We start from the raw sequence: 22,485 nt of genomic DNA on the forward strand, positions 1-22,485 counted from the left end.
GAAGCGGTAGTGTGTCATATCAGGTGTAGAATAACTGAAATTTTTTATATGACCACTTATGCTCCATGAATTGTTTTAGGAATTAAATAACAGTTGAGACATTTTCCAGAAGATATGAACATTACATATAAAAGAATTACTTAACAGCATAAAATGTTTAATGGGAAGACTTGACTAGCAGGAAAATACATTTCTTTACACAGACATACCATTATTGGGTGGCAAAATCTGAGTCCCAAATTTGAGGAAAAAAACTATTTTGAAAGAAATAATTTCACAAAGTATACTTTAACTTCTAGGTAAAAATGATGATTTTCTTTCCATTTCACCTTCTGTCTTTGTTCTAGTGGGTCTCTCTTAGCAAACTGTTGATGTTGCCTGAGGGTATAAAATGTGTCAAGAACATTATTGAGACATGGCAGAGGTTTGGTAGAATCTTCTCAGTCAGAATCGATGACAACCAATTATGTACCAGAAACTGGAAACCTCTTGGGAAGAAGTAAAGTCTGAATCTTCCTAAATAAGTTAGTTTGAGGATTTCCTGGTAGCTAGAGTATTTATGTATAGAATTAATAATAAATGACCTGGTGCTGCAGCATTACAATATGAAAACATTCCTATTTGACCACTAGGAAGCCTCTTACCTGGCAGCAATAATAGAGAGAAAATAAATATTAAATAATAAATCACTTCTTTAAAAGAAGGTCTTCATGATGTTCTTTAATATTCATAAAGTTGTTAACAAAGGTTTTTAAAACTCTTTGGTAAGCATTCTCAAGGGTATGAAAGAATAGGCTTGCTTTCATTTAAGAAAAATTTTGTGATTCTTTTTCCTGTGACTGTGTGCTTCTTTGTATTACCTTAGTTCTCTGTATATTTGCTATTATTAAGTGATTATTGGTATTTAGAGTAAAGTAGCACTATTATATTTTGTTGTATATTTCCTTTTACTTAATAATTAGATAATGTTCCTTAAGTTTAATGCTTTTACAGCAAGAGGGGAAAATATTCTTGATTTCTCTGACATCTGTATAAAGAGCTTTCTTTTAAGCATACCTAGTTCAATGGAGAGATATATGCAGTGAGGTTTGATAGAAGAGATATTAGGGGATTTCTCGACACATGGAAGCCTCAGGCTGATATTTGTGTCAGATGCCTAAAATTATGAAATATGTATTATTCTATTATAATTGATTAAGCTGCTTCTTCTTCAGTCTTCTCCTACAAGACCTAGTCTGTGCATATAGAGGAGGGAAGCAGAAGAAAAGACAGACAATACTACCAATTTCCTGTGAATGAGTTTGTCCTCACACCTTCTGTTTAGATATGTGAAGGAAAAATCACACATGTGTAATGGTAAAGATATACTTGCTTATCACTTTCCAACTCTTTATGTAAAGCTAACAAGAAAAGACAGAATAAATGAATATATAGATATAAAGATATATAGATACATAATCTTAATTTTTTACTAATTTACTTGAATTATATATAAAATCCCTACAACCATTGTTGTCATAAATGGCAGAGAAAAAAGGTAAAATTCTTCTGTTTCTTTATTAACTGACTAATATTTCTAATATTATAAATGACCATTAATGGGCCACAGAAATGAGAAATTTAATATACAAATATAGAGATAAAGTTAGAATTATAGTTTCATAAGCAGTTTATTAACATATAAATCTTGCCATTTTATAGATTTTCTGATCCTTTGCAGTTCCAATCTTATCGAAAATGAAACAAAACCTACACACAAAAAATAACTATAAATATGTTGAGTTACAAAAAGAAGGGAAACATTAACAATAAAGGAAGATATAAGCCTTTGTTTGCTCCCTTCATAAACACACAAAGACTAAAAATGTCTAAATCACATTCGTCAAGAGAGAGCAGCATTTCTTATACTCCAGGCTAATGCATAATTATGGCTCAAGGATCTTCAATGAGAGGCTTGATATCAACAGTTAAGAAAAATCAGTGATACTCTGAGAACTTGATATTACTTTATCAACCTGTGTATCAGAATTTGTCTGAAAGAATTCACATAAACTAGGTTCACAGGAAGAAAAGCAGTGTACATTTTTGAACAAAAATTTCTGAAAGAAGGAGAAAGTTTGGATAATCTAGAAAGTAATGTCATCTCCTACTTCCTAATGCTACCTACAATGAAATTATAAATAGTAAAAACAGTTGCTGTCCTCAGAATTTTGTGCCTATGTGGTAGTTGTTATGTCTAAAGAGTCTTTCTAGGCAATTTAATAAGTAAAAAACAAAAATCACTGAAATTTGAATTTCAAATAGATAATTAATAATTTATTTCTTTGATATCAATATGATAAAGCATTTGCCAATATCCATTCTCTTGTGGAGATATTTCAGTTAACAAAATGTTGTTTACCTTAAGTTCAAACCTTATGAGTTATCTTATATTTAATTCAAAATCTTATTTAATACATTAAACTATTAATTCATTTGATTCTTAAAACTATATAACATACTAATAGGTTTTTTTAATTACAAATGGATATTAACCATGTAGGGGACAGGAGAATTTCTTCCTTACTGAAGGTTCAAGTCTACTGAATAAATTGCAAGAGATAGACTGTAAAATAAAAAATTTGATATATTTGATTAAAATGAACATAAGTCATATGTAATAAGTTATTCAGGGAAGGCTGAGGCTTACATATACTCTTCGTATGGCAAAGGGAATTGAGGGATAATACTGATATTCAAGAGGGAGTAGTTGATTATTCTGAGGTGATAAATAGGCCCTGTTATCAGATCACAGTATGGAAAAGTGTTCCTAAAGCCTCTGAGAGTGGAGTTAGTGTTTCCTTGCCTCTTTTGTAAAAGTTTAATCTCCCCTGTTTGATAAAATGTTGGTAATTAGGTATGAGTGAATTGTGCTATATTTTAAGGAGTCTGGTCTGTAGATAGATAGACTTAAGAATGATGGTCCTCTCCTGTGTTGCTTATACCAGGCAGAGAGTCATGTTTGGAGCCTTAACAGCTGCTGACCTAAGAATTACTTCTGGATTACTTGTTTTATTCCACTTGTTTACTATGCATGATTAGATGTCAACTATATGATGATTTGAACTGAATCTGCAACCTTCAGTACCTAAAACAGTACAGTGATTCCTTCAGACACATTAGTAACTAATTCCTACCTTTGTTCCTAGACCTGGTACACAGGGGATCTAGAGCTATATCCAATCTAGAGTTGTAATGGATTTTGAGAGAATATTTCAAACAAATTCATAGTTTCTATGCCTCAGAAACTTTTTATTTATGTTGTGGCATGATAAAATTATATTACATGCATAATATATACATGTAGTTATGTACACACATATATTTATATATACATGCTTGTTTACATGAATATAAAAATATATTTTACACATATATTCTCACATACATAAGCAGCAGGTGGTGAACGATTCATGTAACCGCTATGCTTCATGTTATGATTCTCTTTTTCTTGCCTCTTTTGAGCTGATAGTTAATAGAGCCTTGTTTTTTTTTATGCTATGAATCATTCTAATGATCTAACGAACTTGAAAGCATGTGTTAAGAACAGCAAATTTCAGTCATATTTTCAAATAATGGCAGTCTCCTAAACTGAGACCTTTATGGGGTCCTTGTCAAGTATCTGTGATTTAATGTTACAATTTAATTGAAGTGTTAAACTCCAATTTGGTACCAGAGATTTGAAAACTGTTTGGGGAAACTGGTATATATTTGTTATAAATACATAGATACATGGCTATAAAATATGTTTGAGTACTGGGGATGTCTTTCTGTATGCAGTGAGTATGTTACTCTGATTGATTGATAAATAATATGCTGATTGGTCAGTAGCCAGGCAGGAAGTATAGTATAGGTGGGATATGGAGAGAGGAGAATTCTGGGAGGTGAAAGGCTGAGTCAAGAGACACTGCTAGCCGCCGCTGCCATGACAAGTAAGATGTAAAGTACCGGTAAGCCACAAGCCACATGGCAACTTATAGATTAATAGAAATGGGTTAATTTAAGATATAAGAACTAGATAGCAAGAAGCCTGCTATGGCCATACAGTTTATAAGTAATATAAGTCTATATGTGTTTACTTAGGTCTGAGTGAGACTGGAGACCACTCCAGCAACATTTGAGTGAATGTGTGTAAGCATAGATATTTTCTGTAGCACATGTGCACATGTATATACATATATCAGAAATTATCAGAAATACATCACAGAAGTAGATATATATGCATATATAGAGAGATTATATATATAAACTATTAATGTATTTTAATAGGTTTTATATATAAATATAATAAACAGTTAAATAACCATACAGGTACATACAAATAGCAAAATGAATAATCTTAAATTTAAACATTATTTTTAACTTGACTAACTTTACATTGGTCATATTAATGCTAAGAAGTTGATCATAATACTGTTCCTTATTAAATACAACAGTGGATACTTCACTTACTATAGAAACCTTGAACATACAGCACTTGCATAGCCATCCTGAGTCACACCTTCAAGTCAGTGCTTATCTGCTGTTGCACTTAGATTTACTGCAGTGTTTTTCAGCATTGGCAGACAAATGCAGCAAGTTTGGGACTTAGGAGTTAGTATCCACTTTAAATAGATGATAATCTCAGAGGTTCAGTGTTTAAAGATACATAATTACTCTCATGTTTCAGTATTAAATCACATAACCTCCAGCTAGCAAATGCTTACAAGTTGGCATTGTATCTGACTCAAGTGCTTGAAACCTGATGAATTTACTGTTCCAGAATAATATTATAAATGTCTGTGAGCTCTCAAACCATATCACTAAAGACTATTTGACACATAAGGTGTTTGAACTACTTCCTAAAATCCCTTTTGAATCATGCCCTAGAGCTTGGAAGAAAGTTAACGGATTTTATTTTTCTTTTGGTACTACCGGAGTGGAAAGCCACATAGACTATTCAACTAGAGGGCACACTACTCATCACAGGAAAAGGATAGCCTGTCTATGGAGCTAGTTATCTGTATAATTATGGGTTTTATAGCCTTAGTATTTCAAGGTTATTCTCCTTTATACAAAGAATACCTTCTCAACAACTTCTTCATATTAACTCCATCTTATTCTCATTCTGGAGTAGTAATTTGCCTTTGAGATCTGCCTGATGCTTTTTCATCGCATCTTTGTCAGTATTTAAAAGAAAAGCCTGTGACTATGAGGAACAGGAGTTGGAGGAGGAATGATTCCTACACACAAGGCCTCCAGCTTGAGGTCTGAATTGTATATTAATTGGTGCAGTATGAATTGACATCTATATATAAGAAAGCTCTCACACAAATGCCCTATGTTCTTGCATTGTTATTTTCTAGTATAAAAATATGAGACACAGAATGATTGTCTATGTTTTTGTAAGTTGTTAATGGTGAAGTGAGCTCTCATTCAATTCATTTAAAATATTTTTCCAGCTAGGCAGTGGTGGCACACGCCTTTAATTCCAACACTCTGGAGGCGGAGTCAGGCAAATCTCTGTGAGTTCGAGGCCAGCGTGGGCTACCAAGTGAGCTCCAGGAAAGGCACAAAGCTACACAAAGAAACCCTGTCTCGAAAAACCAAAAATAAAATAAAAAAATAAAAATATTTTCCATTAATTTTAAAAATTGGTGCCAAATATTATGGGCAGGATAGTTGGGAATTGAAACAGGTCAACATATTCAAATGATCAAAGCAGAAAGGCCCAGGTAATTTGATTAAACTTCTTATCAATAAAACATCTGTGTACCTTACACCAATGGAACATGAAACTATGCCCCATTCTTCTGATTGTCTCTGTTTCAGATTTTTACCATTTCTATGCACATGTTTCTTAGTGATATCTATTCTACAGTACTTGTTAAATTATCATATCAAATAGGCAACAAAAACTCTGAAATATTAACTTTATAAGACAGTAGGAATAAATAGTATTAAAATGTTTATACATTAAATGCAAACAAATGTACAATTCCATTCTGTCTATGATTACTCTAGGCTAACTTCCATGTTCATCTCTTGCATGAATTTCTCCATTTAATTCATAGAAATAAATAATTAATATGAAGTGAATGGTTGGCTTTCAGAAGACAGTTATTGCTCCATTTTTTTTTATTTTTAAGAGTCTCACTAGTTCATACTCTTTCCCCTCCATGTTTCAGACAGTTTTGTAAAATAAAAAAATATGAAAGCATAAAATTGCAAATGATAAATAATAATATACAAAGAATAAACTGGTTAAATGAGGCATTAACATGTGGTGACTATCATTAGAACAAAAAAGGGAAGAGGAATGTTTACCTCATTAATCCAGTATTCACTTCTCAGATGACAGTCAGAAACTCATGACAAATGTCACAGAAGTTCTAGAAGCTTTTGCTCAGCTTCCAAACATGTCCATACAACCTTTTGGGCACTGATGCCTGAGTCTTTTCCAGGAACATAATCTTCAAAAGTAACTCAATGTTTTTCTTATGATCAAGTAAATAAGTAAATGTCTAGGTCTTTCCTTGGCTTTCCAGGGTTCTGAGCATTTCTTGACCTATGACCCCAAAGTATCCTATATGTGCCTATGCTTCTGAGATCCATAGTGCTCATTTACATTTTATATAGTTTTCCAATATTCATTTTCTTTGGCTTTAGTTCTCAGCTGTGTTTCAGATAGGGGGATCAAGTGCCATGTTCCCATGACTTGGTCAATGCAGAGTGCTGATAACTGTGGTATTATTGATAGTTGCTTGAAAACTTGGGTTTGGAGGATCAGGGAAGAAAAGAAAATACAGATTCTAATGCCATCAGATAGACTGTTAAGATGAATTTGCATATAGATATTTAGTTTCTGGGCACTACTCTGATACCAAACATTTTTTTAAAAAACTACCGAGATTACTACTTCATACATGGTTAACTCATTATTGTTGTTCATTTCCTCTGGAAATCCATCCTTGGCATTCCACACATTGCCCAGGAGTTCATTCTTTGCACTTCAGTGAGACTGTTAGCTTAGATCACCAGTAGATTTCATATAACATTTATGTCCACTTAACCATACATCTTCATTTCTTTGATTCCCAGCACACAGTATCATACCTGGGGCAGAGAAGTCCCATACAATGGAGTAGTCCTGTTTATTGGGAGGTGTGATTGGTGGTTAGTGACTGAGACACTATTCCCATTCTGGTCACCACTCCCACTGTGTATGTGAACTCTGTTACATGATACTGCATCCCTCCCTCCAGGGGAAGCGATTCTCTGCTTGTAGATTGATACTATGACATTTGGTCTCCTGTCTAGCCTTAGTCTCCTCCTTTCTTGCATAGCTGCTTTTCTAATCTCTTCTCTTCTGCACTGTTCCTTATGCCACCAAAAGTCATTTCAGATAGAGACTATGAAAGCTTATTTCTCAATAGAAAACTGTCCTCACAGCTCCAGAATGGGGAAGAGGGTGTGCCTGCAAATAAAGTATCCCCTGTGGATTTAAAAAAAGTTTTGTATTTCTTGAAGATACTGGAAACTCAATGTCCAGTTTTAAATATGGGCCTAACAGGACTATATTTCATTTTAGATAGATAACTGTGTTAGATCTTCAGAAGATGGATTAAAGAAAAATAAAGAGAAGGAAAACAGGATAAAGTTACTTAATACTGCAGACCTGTTAAAGACCTGGGTGTGAGATCAGCTTTCATTCATGTAAAGTACCACATGGACATGTTTTAGATTTTGTCTCTGGTATTGCCTTTGTCCCAAGTCCAAAAATCAAGTCACAGGCTTGACCTATAGGTTAAAAGTAAATGAATGTAGGACACTGACTTGCAATAACACAATTTTATAGAAACAAAAAGTATGATTTCTTACAATATATATGGGATTATTTTCAAAAGTCACATAGTATTTTTTCACCCACCAAAAATATCTATGAACTTTTTATCTCATTCCTCACTTAAAAGTAAAAAGCTTGAGTTGGCCCAAGTGTCTGAGTTTATTGACACATAGCTTCTATAACTGAATTGTAGAAATGACAAAGATAAAAAGGAAACAAATGTACAGACTTTTATTCATCAGTAATAATGTGTGCTATATTAATATGTGCCCAGGAGAAATAATAAAATATTTGTTGACCAGCTGGAAGTAAAACCTTGGTAATATAAAAACATGATGAGGAACAAAAAGGATATGACAGAAATGGATCTCTTCAATCACTAATTGCTTTGATCTACTCTGAAGGACTAGGCATTAATCAATTTTTAAGTTGATTAAAGTTGTCAACTTAGCTTTCATGAAACCCATTGTTTCTGTACTTATACTTCAACATCTACACTATAATTAAACTTTTTCCCTTCTATGTATTTCCTGCAACATTTACCATTTCTATGACAAATTCTATCAACTTCTGGTTAAGAAATTACCTGTGAAAATTTTCCAATGGAGAAAGGAAGAAATTTCTTTTTAAGAATTTATTTGTTAAAACATGAATGATGATAATAACAATAATGATGATTAGAAGGAGAAACATTGACTTGAAGTTTATATATGCAGTCATTGTTATCATATAGAAAAACATGAGTAAAAATTTTGTCCCCTACATTATGGTTCCATACTTATTTAACATATTAAGTTTCTTGAGACTAAACTGAACAAAGCCTTTAGAGTCAATTGTTTAGCATCAACATTATTTCCCTCATTTGAAAATCTTGTCTATGTCATTTCTCATATACTCTAATGGCTTTTGCAAGCTTATAGTGATTATTCTTTATCTTTCTTCCACATTTTCCCTCCATTTTCACCTGTGTTTTCTTATATTTATAGGCATTCATGAGCTCTAGACTTGTGGGTTTGAATAAAATAATATGATTAATTTTAACTAAAAGTAGAGTGAGAGCTGAGGAAATGTCTTAGTGCATAAAACACGTGTCACACAAGTATGAAGATGGTGGTTGAGATCCCCAGAACACATATAATCTGGGTAGGCACTCATAAGTTCTGCATATGGATTCCCACATATATGAGGCAGATAACAAACACCCCCAGAGCAACCTAGGTAGACTATACTTGCTGAATTGGTGATCTCGAACTGCTGCTTAGAATACTAGCAAAAGTGGAGAGGGTGCATGAACTGACTTATGCAAGTAACTGATGGGAGCAGATGCAGAGATCCACTGCCAAACACCAAGCTGAGCTCCAAAAGTCCAATTGAAGAGAGAGAAGAGGAATTTTATGCGCAAGGGACATCAAGATCATGATGGTGAAACCTACAGAGACAAACAAACCAAACTAGTGGGAAGTCATGAAATTTAGACCAACACCTGTGGAGCCTCCATGCGACTGGACTAGGCCCTCGACATAAGGGAGACAGTTGTGTAGGTTGATCTCCTTAAGGGCCCCCTAGCAGTAGGATCCAGATCCATCCTTGGGACATGAACTGGCTTTTTGGAGCCCAGTACCTACGGTGAGACACCTTGTACAGCCGTGATCCAGGTGAAGGGGCTTGGACCTGCCTCTACTGAATGTACAAGGCTAAGCTGACTCCCAATAGGAGGCCTTACATTCTTGTAGGAAGGAATCAGGCTAGGTTGGGGGGGGGGGGGCTGGAGGGGTGGAAGGAGGGAAGAGGAGAATCTGTTATTGGTATATAAAATGAATAAAAAAATTTCTTAATAAAAAAGGAGACAGTGTCTCAAAATGGTTGATGATGAGTAACAAAGGGAAAAATTTACCATCAACCTTGGGCTTTCACATGCATACTCACAGACATTCACATGTGTTTGCACATATGTCACTATATGCCTGAAAATAAACAAATGCATTTATGCCACCCACATGGGTACACACACACACACACACACACACACACACACACACACACACACGCATATATTGAGGGAAGGAGGGAGGAAGAGAGAGAGAAAGAGAAATGATCATTCTCAGTAGATTAGCCCTACTATCTAAATGGTAAGACTGAGATTATATGGTGGAAATTTTTGAAATTACAATCAACAGGAAGAGGAACATATCAAATGTGACATTATAGATGGATATTTGTCTGCCAGTTGATATCAACATAAGTTATCTTTGGAAAACTGTCCTATCATTTTGGTGAAATTCATCAAAGACCGTAGAAGCTCAGAAGGTGATACATTTTCAGGATTTCACATGAACTGAGGTTCAGAGATTTCCACACAAAATATTTTGAATTTGTAACTATAAGAAATCTTAGAAAATTTCTAATTAAAACATGGCATAGGGGAATCTAAGTGTCTGGTTGGGTCAATTGCTTCCTGGCCTAGTTTTATAGATTAGAATTACTTTTGCTTACTAAAGCAAAAGAAAAAAAAAAAAGAACTATTCCTACATATAAGGTTACCTAGGTTAATGAAGTGCAGGTTCCTTGGGCATTATTATGTCTACTGTTTATAGTATTTCTACAGCCACCAGGAGGAGAAAGATGACATCATCGTGTTCATGCTTGGTACATGAATTATTATGAAATGTTCTCCACTACCTTTCCCTCATCTTTTCGATGGTCCTAATTAATCATCATTTTTTCTCTTATTCTGTTGTGATTTCTTGTGTTTTATTTCCCATTATTTATATTTATCTCCTTTCTTACATAAAAAAGACTTAGAAAGATTGATACCAATCAAAATGCTTTGTTCTTCAATGGTTGAGAAAAAAAAATATAAACCTGAAGACAAGCTTTTGAAACTCCCACACTGGAAAAAGCTGGGAAAAAACATTCTAATTATTATTATTAATGCTATTATTTTTTAAGACTGAAAACATAGATATTGTCTTAAAGTTTCATAATATAGACTATTTCTGGCTAGAGATGGGGTCTAGTTCTCTTCTTGATTATTATAAGTATTTTTAGTATGTAATATTAAATTCCTGGAATAATGAAGACACTGTGTAAAGATCATGTGACAAACAACAAAAAATATTCTAAATATTTGATCTTTTTAATAAACTAATATGTAGTGTATGATAGATGAAATTCAAATTATTTCATACTACCGAGAAATATGAAAATGAAAATAAAGTAACAGCAAGGAAATGCAATACATTGCTAGTTTGAAAATACCAGAGATTTTTGGATAGATAGTACAGTATATTTTCTGGAGCAGTACCATTTTTCTTGAATTGCAAGATCAAATATGCTTCATCCTAGAGATGCAGCAATAGTTTAACATGCAAAAATCAGTAAATGAAATCCACTGTATGAAAAAAATACTGAAAAAAAATCCACATGATCATCTCATTAGATGCTGAATAAGCCTTTGACAAAATCCAACACCCCTTTATGATAAAAGTCTTTAAGAGATCGGGGATACAAGGGCTATAACTAAACACAATAAAGTCAATTTACAACAAGCCAATAGCCAACATCAAATTAAGTGGAGAGAAACACAAAGCTGTTCCAATAAAATCAGGAAAATTACAAGGATGTCCACTCTCTCCATACTGATTCAACACAGTAATTGAAGTTCTACCAGGAACAATAAGACAACTGTAGGAGATCAAGGGTATACAAATCAGAAAGAAATAACTCACAGTATCATTATTTTCAGATTATATGTTAGTATGTATAAGGGGCCCAAAAAATGCTACCAGTGTACACCTATAGCTGATAAATGTAGTGAAGTGTCTGGATACAATATTAACTTTAAAAAATCAGTAGTCCTCCTTTACACCAGTGAAAAATGGGCTGAGAAAGCAATCAAGGAAATAGCACCCTTTACAAGAGCCACAAATAATGCTAACTATCTTTTTGTAACTCTAACCTAGTGAGTGAAAAACTTGTAAGACAAAAACTTCAAGTCTTTGTAGAAAGTGAAGAATGTATCAGAAGACTGGTAGGATTTACTTAGTAAAAATGACCATCCTTCCAAGAGCAATCTATAGATTCAATGCAATCCCTATTAAAATCCTCACACAATTCTTTATAGAACTTGAATGACAATACTCAAGTTAATATGGAAAAATAAAAAACCCAGGATAGCTAAAAAAATTCCTGTACAATAAAAGAATAGCCAGAGATATCATCATTCTGATTTCAAGCTATACTATAAAGCTATTTTGACAAAAAAAACAAAAACAAAAACAAACAAACATGGCACTGGCATAAAAACAGGTAAGTTTATCAATAAAATTGAATAATTCCAACCACGTATGGACACCCGAAAGAAGCCAGGAATATACAAAGGGAAAAAAGAAAGCATCCTCAACAAATGTTGCTGGTCTAACTGGATATAAGCATGTAAAAGAATGTAAATTGATCCATATTTATCATTCTGCACAAAACTCCAGTCTAAGTGGATCAAAAACCTCAACATAAAATCAGATACACTGAACCCAATAGAAGAGAAAGAGGAATTACTCTTGAAATTATTGCCAAAAGGAACAACTTCCTAAATAGAACACTGATAGCACAGATATCAGTATCTACAATTAGTAAATGGGACTTCTTGAAACTGAAAAGCTTCTGTAAGACAAAGGACATCATCAATAGGACAAAAAGACAGCCTACAGAATGGGAAAAGATTTTGACCAACTCCACGTCTGACAGAGGGATGATCTCCAAAATATATAAAAAACTTAAGAACTAGACATCAACAAACCAAATAATCCAATTAAAAAATGGGGTACAGTTCTAAACAGAGAATTCTCAACAGGGGAATCTTAAATGGCTGAGAAAAACCATCCTTAGTCATCAGAGAAATGAAAACCAAAACTGTTTTGAGATTCTACCTTATACCAGTCAGAATGACTAAGGTCAAAAACACAAGCTACAATCCGTGATGACAAGGATGAGGAGCAAGAACACTCTTCTATTGCTGGTGGGAATGCAAACTATAAAAGCCACTTTGAAAATATGTATGATGCTTCCTTAGAAAATTGGGAATAGATCTACCTCAAGACCCATATATACCACTCTTGGACATATATCTAAGGGAGGCTCCATCCTACCACAGAAACATATGCTCAACTATGTTTATTGCAGCTTTATTAATAATAACTAGGAACTGAAAACAACCTATATGTCCCTCAACAAAATACTTGATAAAGAAAATGTATTGCATTTACAAAATGGAGTTTTACTCTATTGTTAAAATAATGACATCATGAAAGTTGCAGGAAAATGAATAGAACTAAAATAGATCATCCTAAGTGAGGTAACCCAGACACAGAAAGACAAACACACTGTATACTATACTCACTTATAAGTGGATATTAGCCAGTAACATAAAGGGTGTCCATGCTACAATCTACAGACCCAGAAAGGCTAAGTAACACTGAGAGCTCAAAGAGGGACACATGTATCTCCCTAGGAAGCAAAAAGAATAGATTTTTTTTGGTGGAATTGGGAATGTTGGAGATGTGAATAGGAAAGAACAGGCAGTGTGGATGAGATGGAAAGAAGGAGATAGTACTGAGAGAGACAATTGGAATTGGGGATCATTTGAGGGGTGATATAGAAACTCCCTGGAATCCATAACAGTGACTCTAGGAAAGTCTTCTCATAATGGATGATATGGAGCCAGAACTGGCCATCTTCTCTAACTAGACAAGGCTCCTAGCTGTGGAAGTGGGACATCAACCCAGCCACAAAACCTTCAACCTATAATCTGTCCTGCTTGCAAGATATGCTAGGATAAAAGTGGAACAGAACTTGTGGGTTGGTCACCCAATTACTGCTCCAACTAGATGCCCATGACACAAGAGAGAGGGAGTCTGACACTGCCTGGATTGCCAGGACCCAGAGGCAGGACAGCCCAAAGACCCAAGATAGAACTAAACAGGATAGGTTAAAAAAAAAGTCAACGAAGTGATTCCTAATTGATATTCTGCCTAGCCCAATTGTCATCAGTGGAGCATCATCCAGCAACTGATGGGAGCAAAAACAGAGACCCAAAGGCACACACTGAGCAGAGCCAGTGGAACCTTGTAGAAAATAAAGAAAAAGATTGTAGGTGCCAGAGGGGTAGAGGACACCACAAGGACAAGGCCCACAGAATCAACTAAGAAGGCTCATAGAGGTTAACAGAGACTAAAACAACAAACGCTGTACGGGTCTGAGTTAGGTCCTCTGCATATATATACCTATGGTTGTGCAGCTTGGAATTCTTGTGGGACTCCCAACAGGAGAAGCAGAGGAGGAGTGTCTCTGATTGTCTGGACTTTGGACTCTTTCCTTCCTACTGGGTTGTCTTTTCCAGACTTTAAATGAGGGTTTGTGTCCAGTTTTTTTTTTATATTTTTATTTTATAATTAACTTAATTTTACACATCAGTCATGGATTCCCCCATCCCCACTCCTCCCACCCCCAGGCTTCCCATACAATCCACCCCCCATTCCCACCTTCTCCAAGGCAAGGTCTCCCCTGGAGAGTTAGTCCTGCTTGGTAGACTCAGCCAAGGCAGGTCCAGTCCCCTCCTCCCTACACCAAGGCTGAGCAAAGTGTCCCAGCATAGGCTCCAGGCTCCAAAAAGCCAGCCCATGCACCAAGAACAGGTCCCAGCTCCACTGCTTGGGGGCCTCCCGAACAGTTCAAGCTAATCAACTCTCTCACTTATCCAGAGGGCCTGATCCAGTTCCATGGGGGTTCCTCAGCCATTGGTTCACAGTTCATTCGTTTCCACTAGTTTGGCTATTTGTCCTTGTGCTGTTTTCAATCATGGTCTCATATCTCTCGCTCATATAGTCCCTCCTGTCTCTTGCTGATTGGACTCCTGGAGCTCCACCAGGGGCTCGGCTGTGGATCTCTACATCTGTTTCCATCAAACACTGGATGAGAGTTCTCTTATGACAGCCAGGGGGTTCGGCCAACCGTTCACCAGAGCAGGTCACCTCAGGCACTCTCTCAACCATGGCCAGCAGTCTAGAATGGAAGGATTTTGGTGGATTTCTGGGGACCTCTCTAGCACTCTGCTTCTTCCTGTTCCCCTGGGCTCTGAAGACAGCTTATGTTGGAGAGGATGTGGAGCAAGGGGAACACTCCTACACTGTTGGTGGTAATGCAAAGTTGTACAGCCACTTTGGAAATTAATATGGCCTTTTCTTAGAAAATTAGGAATCAACCTCCCTCAAGACCCAGCTGTACCACTCTTGGACATAAACCCAAGGAATGCTCAATCTTACCACAAGGGCACATTCTCAACTATGTTCATAGCAGTATTATTTGTAATAGCCAGATCCTGGAAACAACCTACATTTCCTTCAATTGAAGAATAGATAAATAAAATGTGGTACATATACACAATGGTGTACTACTCAGCATAGAAAAAACAATGACATCATGAGGTTTGCAGGCAAATGGATGGAACTAGAAAAAAAAAATCATCCTGAGTGAGGTAACCCAGACTCAGAAAGACAAACATGGTATGTACTCACTCATAAGTGGATACTAGATGTAAAGCCCAGGATAACCAGACTGCAACTCACAACTCCAGAAAGCCTACCCGGTAAAGAGAACCCTAAGAAAGACACAGGGATTGCCCAATGACAGAGAAATGGATGAGATCTACATGAACAAACTAGGGGTGGGGGAGGTAATGGAGGGCAAGGGTCAGGGGAAAGGGAGATCCCAGCTTGATCAGGCGCAGAGTGGGAGAAAAGAGAGGGAGATAACATTGTGTCCAGTCTTATTGCATCTTATTAGGCAATGTTCTCTGCATATCACTAGGAGGACTAGAAAGTCTGTTTCTCTCTCTCTTTCTCTCTCTCTTTCTTTCTTTTTTCTTTCTTTCTATCTTTCTTTCTCTGTCTGGCTCTCTCTCTCTTTTGAAAAGAAATAGAGGCAGAGTGAATCTGGGGAAAGGGTGTGAGGAGGCACTGGGAGGAGTAAAATGAGGTGATATGTGTTGAAGGAAGAATAAAAATCTTAATAGTACCATTAAACCATAATAATTATGAGCTGTATTTTATTTTGAATAAATTAAAGTGCATTAATTTTTAAAGAAAATTAATATAAGGGTGAGAGAAGAAAGATTGAGAAAAAGAGGAAAATTTTTTTTATTTTAGAATTCTACAAAAGGAGTTGATCTGAATTGATGAAGTTTATGGCAGTTGACATAATCAGGTGTTAAGGAAAAAAAGAATGTCAAATATGACTATAATTTAAGGTTAATGTGGGGACTCAGCAACCAAGAAAACCTGTCTAGTTATCTGCACTAAACTGAAGCAAAGATTGTTTAAATCTACTCCTATATAGAATATCAGTTACCTCCTGATGTAGTTTGAATGAGAATGGTCCCCCAAGACTCACATGTTCAAATACTTAGTCCCCAGTTTGTGGAACTGCTTGGAGTGGACTGGGTTGTGTGGCCTTGTTGGAGGAGGTGTGCCACTGGAAGCAAGCTTCATGTTTCCTATTATGCTCCCTGTTTGCTGCTTGCTGAAGATGTGAGTCTACAATGGCTTCTGCTGTCATGCCTTTGCTCTACCATTATGCATGCACTCTACCTCTGTGGATCTGTACACCCCATTAATGTGTTCCATGATAAATCACCTTTGTGATTTTTTTCTTATCACATCAATGGAAAAATAACTAAGGTTACTATGAGAGTCGAAGAAATGTACACAGCTTCAGAGAATTCTTTCTTTCCTGTTGGTCGGGAAAAGTCCCCAGACCTGAAAAGTATACTCTTGAGCTACAGGTTTTCTCAATTCAGCTCACTCACAGCCTATGAAAAGTAATTAACACTTTTCACTGTAGAAAGAAAAAAATACATGTAATTAACAACTACTGAGAGAGGGAGAATTAGTATTCCAAAAGAGTAATACCTCTGATTATCCAATACAAAGTGATTTTCCCTGAAAACACACACACACACGTATATATACATATATATGAATGACATATACATATACATATATGAATTATATATATCCTTATGCATAATAACTAAGAAAAAGAGGCCATAAATTTAAAAGTGAGTGTGGGTGGACATAGAGTGATTGGAGGGAGGTGGAGGGGGAAATGATATGTTTATCATCTATCTATCTATCTATCTATCTATATATATATATGTATATATATATGTATATATATATATATATTCTTTTAACATTATATTTTTGAGATCACTGAATAATAATAATATAATTCCCTATTTCCCTTTCTTCCCTCCAAACTCTCCTATATGCTCCTTCTATTCTCTTACAAATCAATGTCCTCTTTTTTCATTAATTTTGTTGCTATGCACACACACACACACACACACAACACAACACACACTTTCATAAATGCACACCATACATACTTGGTCCATTTAATGTTGATTGTATATTTTCAATTAAAAACACAAATGAAAAATGAAAATACCTTCCTATCATTAACCACCCATGTCCTGTTCAATTCTTTGTCTAAGACACAAAGGATCTGAATATCATACCTAGGGAGACCCCCAAGACCCTATTGCTAATAGAAGTATAAAAATTTATGAGGTTAATTTAGAAAGTAAAAACTCATAGGAATCAAGTTTTAGAATGAGGAGCTATATTTTCTTTCTAAATTCCACCAACTCAAATGATACAGAAGGAACTGTAAGCATGTCAGGCCCTCTAGAAAAACAGTAGACAAAGACAGAAAAAAAAAAAGAATAAGAAAAAGAAAAAAAAAGAAAACTGGTAGACAATTCTATCAGTCAAATATCATAATTCAACCTGCTTTATAGATGAATGGATTGAAGCTCAGAAAGCTTGTTGTATCTTCATTTTGTTGTTGTGATAAAACACTTTCAACACAAGCAATTTAGAGAAAAATGGTTTGATCCAGCTCACAATTGCAGTTTATAGTCCATCGTGTTGGGGAAGTTGAGGCAGGAGCTTAAATCAAGAACAGAAATGGATAAATCCATCCATGTTATTGATTTGCTTCCTGCTCTTAGTAAACTTTATTCATCCTTATATAATTCACAGGCCAACACAGGAAATGTGCCACTCAGGGCTGGGTCAAATAACAATCAAAACAACCTCTAAAAGATATGTCTGGAAACTTATCTGATCTAAATAATTTCTCAATGGAAACTTTCCACAACTGAATATAGGTTGTAAATATTTGATGGTTAAAAAATATCTATCACAGACATTAAACAGCCTTCTGATCATAACAGTCTTCTCAAAGTGGTTAAAATATTAAAGTTCTTATATTTAAATCTCTTTAATATCTCCTAAAGAACAGAAATAAAAATAAAATGTTACCTGAAAAATATGTTCCAAACTGAACATTATTATTGGAGAAATTATTTTGGCCACTCCACGTAGTTAAAAGGATATTTATTTAATGGCATAACTCACAAATTAAGTAATGGGTAGGTCGCAGGGTCTGGGGAAGGTGTATTGCAATCCAGCGGTGTTCTCAGGAGCTCTGCACAATCCACCTTTCACCATTCAGCGTCCAGGCACCGAGAAAGCACAGAGAGAGCGCTGGCCCATCCAGCTCTCTGGTCTCCAGGCGCCTCCCCTCGCCCCGCCTCATAGGCGTGACAGTTGCCAGAGTCTCAATGGGAGTTGGAACTTCCAGATCCAAGCTGGAATGGCTACCCACTACACATTATAGTTAGTAACCCTTGTTTTTCTCAAGGTCATTCCCAACTTAGCCTGAGTATAAACCTTATTCTTTCACTTCATGTACATTTGTTTATTCTGTATGTTCATGTTGCTTATAGAAATTAACTTATTTTTTTTTTCTGTAATGATGATTCATTTAATCTATGCTTCCCTCTTGGCAGGCTAAATTCAAATTCAGGAGGTTTATAATCACTGCCACTGCCCGTAGTTTTTTCCATATCTTGAATCATCTATCACTCTGCAAATGATCCTCCAAGATCCAGTTGAGTGCACTGTTCCTCTGCAGAAAATTTTTGTTCATTCTTCTCAAAAACTCTTTCAATCAAATTTTAAACTCCTTCCTTTTGCATAGAGGGTTTATATTTAAGAATCTTACTTTCATATTCCAGTTACAAAAATTGACATGAATGTCCAGAAAACCTATTTTTTGAATTGAAGTATAACTGCAACATTTACATTTCACACACACACACACACACACACACACACACACACACACACACATATATATATACACGCATATAGCATATATATTTCTAAATAAAATAAAACTGTTCTAGTCAATATGCTATTTCCATTTCCATGTCTATGATTTCAGGACTGACAATTGGTATTGGATAACCAATTCTGGAATGCATCCCTGAGGAAGATTATTTCTCATGCTCTTAGCATTCCTTAGTTGTCTGTATTTCCTTGTCTAGATTTTTGGCCTAGTGAAATCTACCCCTTTCATGTTATCATGTCAGTTGTTGTCAACTTTGGTCTAGTCTTGATTAGGCAGTTATGACAGTTATGAGATTGCATCTCTAGAAATGCCATAGAACCTACACCAGTAAATATTTTTCCACATTTTTCTGTACTCACATGCCATACTACTATTACCATTTAAAAATTATTGTGGGCCAGATCTTCTTTATGATCTTTTCCTGAATCCAGTAACCAGAACCTATTTTCAAATATGAAACACTGTACTGACATTTCTGGAACACTTACAATACTCCAAGCATTCATACTATTAAATCTTGACTTTGCCTAAAAGGTGTTGAACATGGAATCAATATGTCATAATTATTGATTTCCAGGGCCCTAGCAAATAACCTAGTATCTGTTTTGGAATATAAAAATAAAGCATTGAAAGAACAAGAACATATCATACCCTGATTCCAACAATTGAATCCCTCTGTAAAGATGAAAGAATGCAATTGGTGAAAACCAAAAACACCTTACACTGTTCAAACCTTAATCTTCTTTAAATTAAGTGTCTAACATACCACAACAAGAAGAATAAGACAGAGTGTGCATTCTTTTGTCCCCATGCCTGAACTCAAGTAAAATATTCAGGAAAACTTAATTAAAGTAGCTGAAAACTTTCTTGCTTGTCTCTACTGTTCTTGCAAAATTGCCTGGAAAGCCAGATTTGAGGGGGTGAGGGTGGGAGGCAGAGAGCAAAGCAAAGACTAGGAAATAGGGGATTGGGGGCGAAGTGAGAGAAATTCAGGATGGAATAAAGAAAATGCAAGATAATTAGCTGTTGTGATTAAAAGGATTCATTTTTTTAAAAAATATGTTTTCAATGTAATCTCTACTCTGTGAGATGTGAAGATATATTTCTAGACTAAGTAATCTGCTACAGTGCAAAATTTTGATAAATATATATATTTCTATTTTATCCATAAAATATTAGGGATTACTCATTTAATTACCATAAGCAAGCTCAACATAGTGGTGGCTGAGCCCAGAAAATAGCCATTTCCTGAGGATTTGGCAGAGATTCTTCTGTATCAACACCTGAAAACACAAGCTATTCCTTCCGTTTCCAGCCCACAGTGGAGCACATCAGGCCTTGCTACCCATTTTCTGATGGTCCAGCTTTGCTCTTGTCACAGAGATTAGGATTCTGACTGAAACTTCGTCTCAACACACCAATTTCCTACCAAGTTGACATTCTTTCTTGCTGACTTGCTAGTACACTAGTCAAGTATCTCACTCAGCATCTCCTCATCATTGTACATTGAGGAGATGCTGAGTGAGATGCTGTGCTGAAGTCAAGTCAGGAGATGGTTGTTGGGAAGCACACCACTGGACACACACTGATGAAGATCTGTACATACAAGGGAATAAGACAAGAACAGAATGCACAGCCTCTTTCCAGACATGATAAAGATGCATTGTGTGTAGTTCTCAGTGTATGCATGTGTATTATGTTCAAGGCTTTTCACAAAGTACCAAGAAGGCTGCCACATGTCTTGTTTCCATTATCAATGAGGTAGCCTTTTTATGATAGCTGAGGCATATGTTTTCCCTTGAATCAAATGCTTCCACACATGGAGCAGCAGTTTGCAAACGAATTTATCAAAGTGCCAAGAGCAGGAGTCCAGTGTTTGTCATAACAATGTAAAGACTATACCTGTTTGTGAATTTAGGGCCCCTATTTGTAACCACCTATCAATATTTTTGTGTTTTCTTTGTCACTGTTAATGGCTATGCCAAAGTTTATTTACTAGTGTTCAGCTCCCATTGGTAGCTGGTCAATCCTGTCCTGCAGCGGCTAAGATTCTGTAGCAATGCTTTTTTCCTTTGGAATTAAATATAAGGAACACCTAATAGTGAATGTTTGTACCACAGTCAGATAAGGGTAGGTGTAGAATTCTAATTTCCATAGCTGTTTCTCTTTCTCTTAGACTGGAATGCTTTCTTACAAACTGTTCAAACTTCCTTCTCTTGACCTCCATCACAGTTACCATACATAATGCCACAAGGACAAAGTGAATAAAAAAGAAGACAATAGCACAATTCAAATGTAGAAAGCCAAATGGGTCCAGGGAAATCTCTAATGAAGAGATATCTCTGAAATATACTGGTCACTTAAAGGAAGTCCAATCACACTAGAAATGTATGATGCTTAGGACAACATGCTCTACCTAGAGCTGCAGGTGTTCAAATAGATAACAAAGGTAAGGTGAATTCTAGGAAGGCATTGGACCAGCATTACCTTGGATGAGGCATTAGACACTATTTGAGGTTACAGATATTGAAAACAAATTGGGATGTTAACAGAAGTTGTGTATCAAATGACAGGTCTCTCTTCAACTACTTTTCTGTAAATTAAATATAATTTACTTAGGAAAGTAGTGGGCTCTTATGTGATAAAACAGCCACTGTCAGTTAACTGCTGATCTACAATGATAGTCAGAAAATAGCAAGGGAACAAATTATAAAGTCACCTTGGGTGTCATACATTCCACTAACATAACATCAGTTAATGACCCAAACCCATGCACAGGGAGTCTCCTGTTAGCATTTGTTAAATTTCTTGATTCTGTGAGTTCATGGTCATGAATCAACAAATACTGAATGATTAGAAAGAAAACAGAGCAGATCAATAATGTCATTAACAAGCCAAAATGACCAAGGAAATACAAAGCAAATAAATAATTTGATTGGAAAAAGCACAGGGACAAATAACCAAACTAGTGGAAACACATAAACTATGAACCAATAGCTGAGGAGCCCCCATTGAGCTGGATCAGCCCCTCTGGTTAAGTGAGACAGCTGATGAGCTTGAACTATTTAGCAGGCCCCCAGGCAGTGGTACCGGGACCTGTCCTTAGTGCATGAGCTGGCTGTTTAGAACCTAGGGCCTATGCTGAGACATTTTTCTCAGTCTTGGTGTAGGAAGGAGGGGACTAGACCTGCCTCAACTGAATCTACCAGGCTGATCTGAATCCCCAGGGGAGACCTTGCCTTGGAGGAGGTGGGAATAGGGAGTGGATTGGAGCAAGGCTGGGGGGTGGAAGGAGGGAGGACAGGGGAATCTGTGGCTGATATGTAAAATTAAATTAATTATAAAATAAAATATTAATAAAAATAAAA

This window comes from Peromyscus maniculatus, chromosome 10 (genome assembly GCF_049852395.1).
Source record: "Peromyscus maniculatus bairdii isolate BWxNUB_F1_BW_parent chromosome 10, HU_Pman_BW_mat_3.1, whole genome shotgun sequence".
Lineage (NCBI taxonomy): Eukaryota > Metazoa > Chordata > Mammalia > Rodentia > Cricetidae > Peromyscus > Peromyscus maniculatus.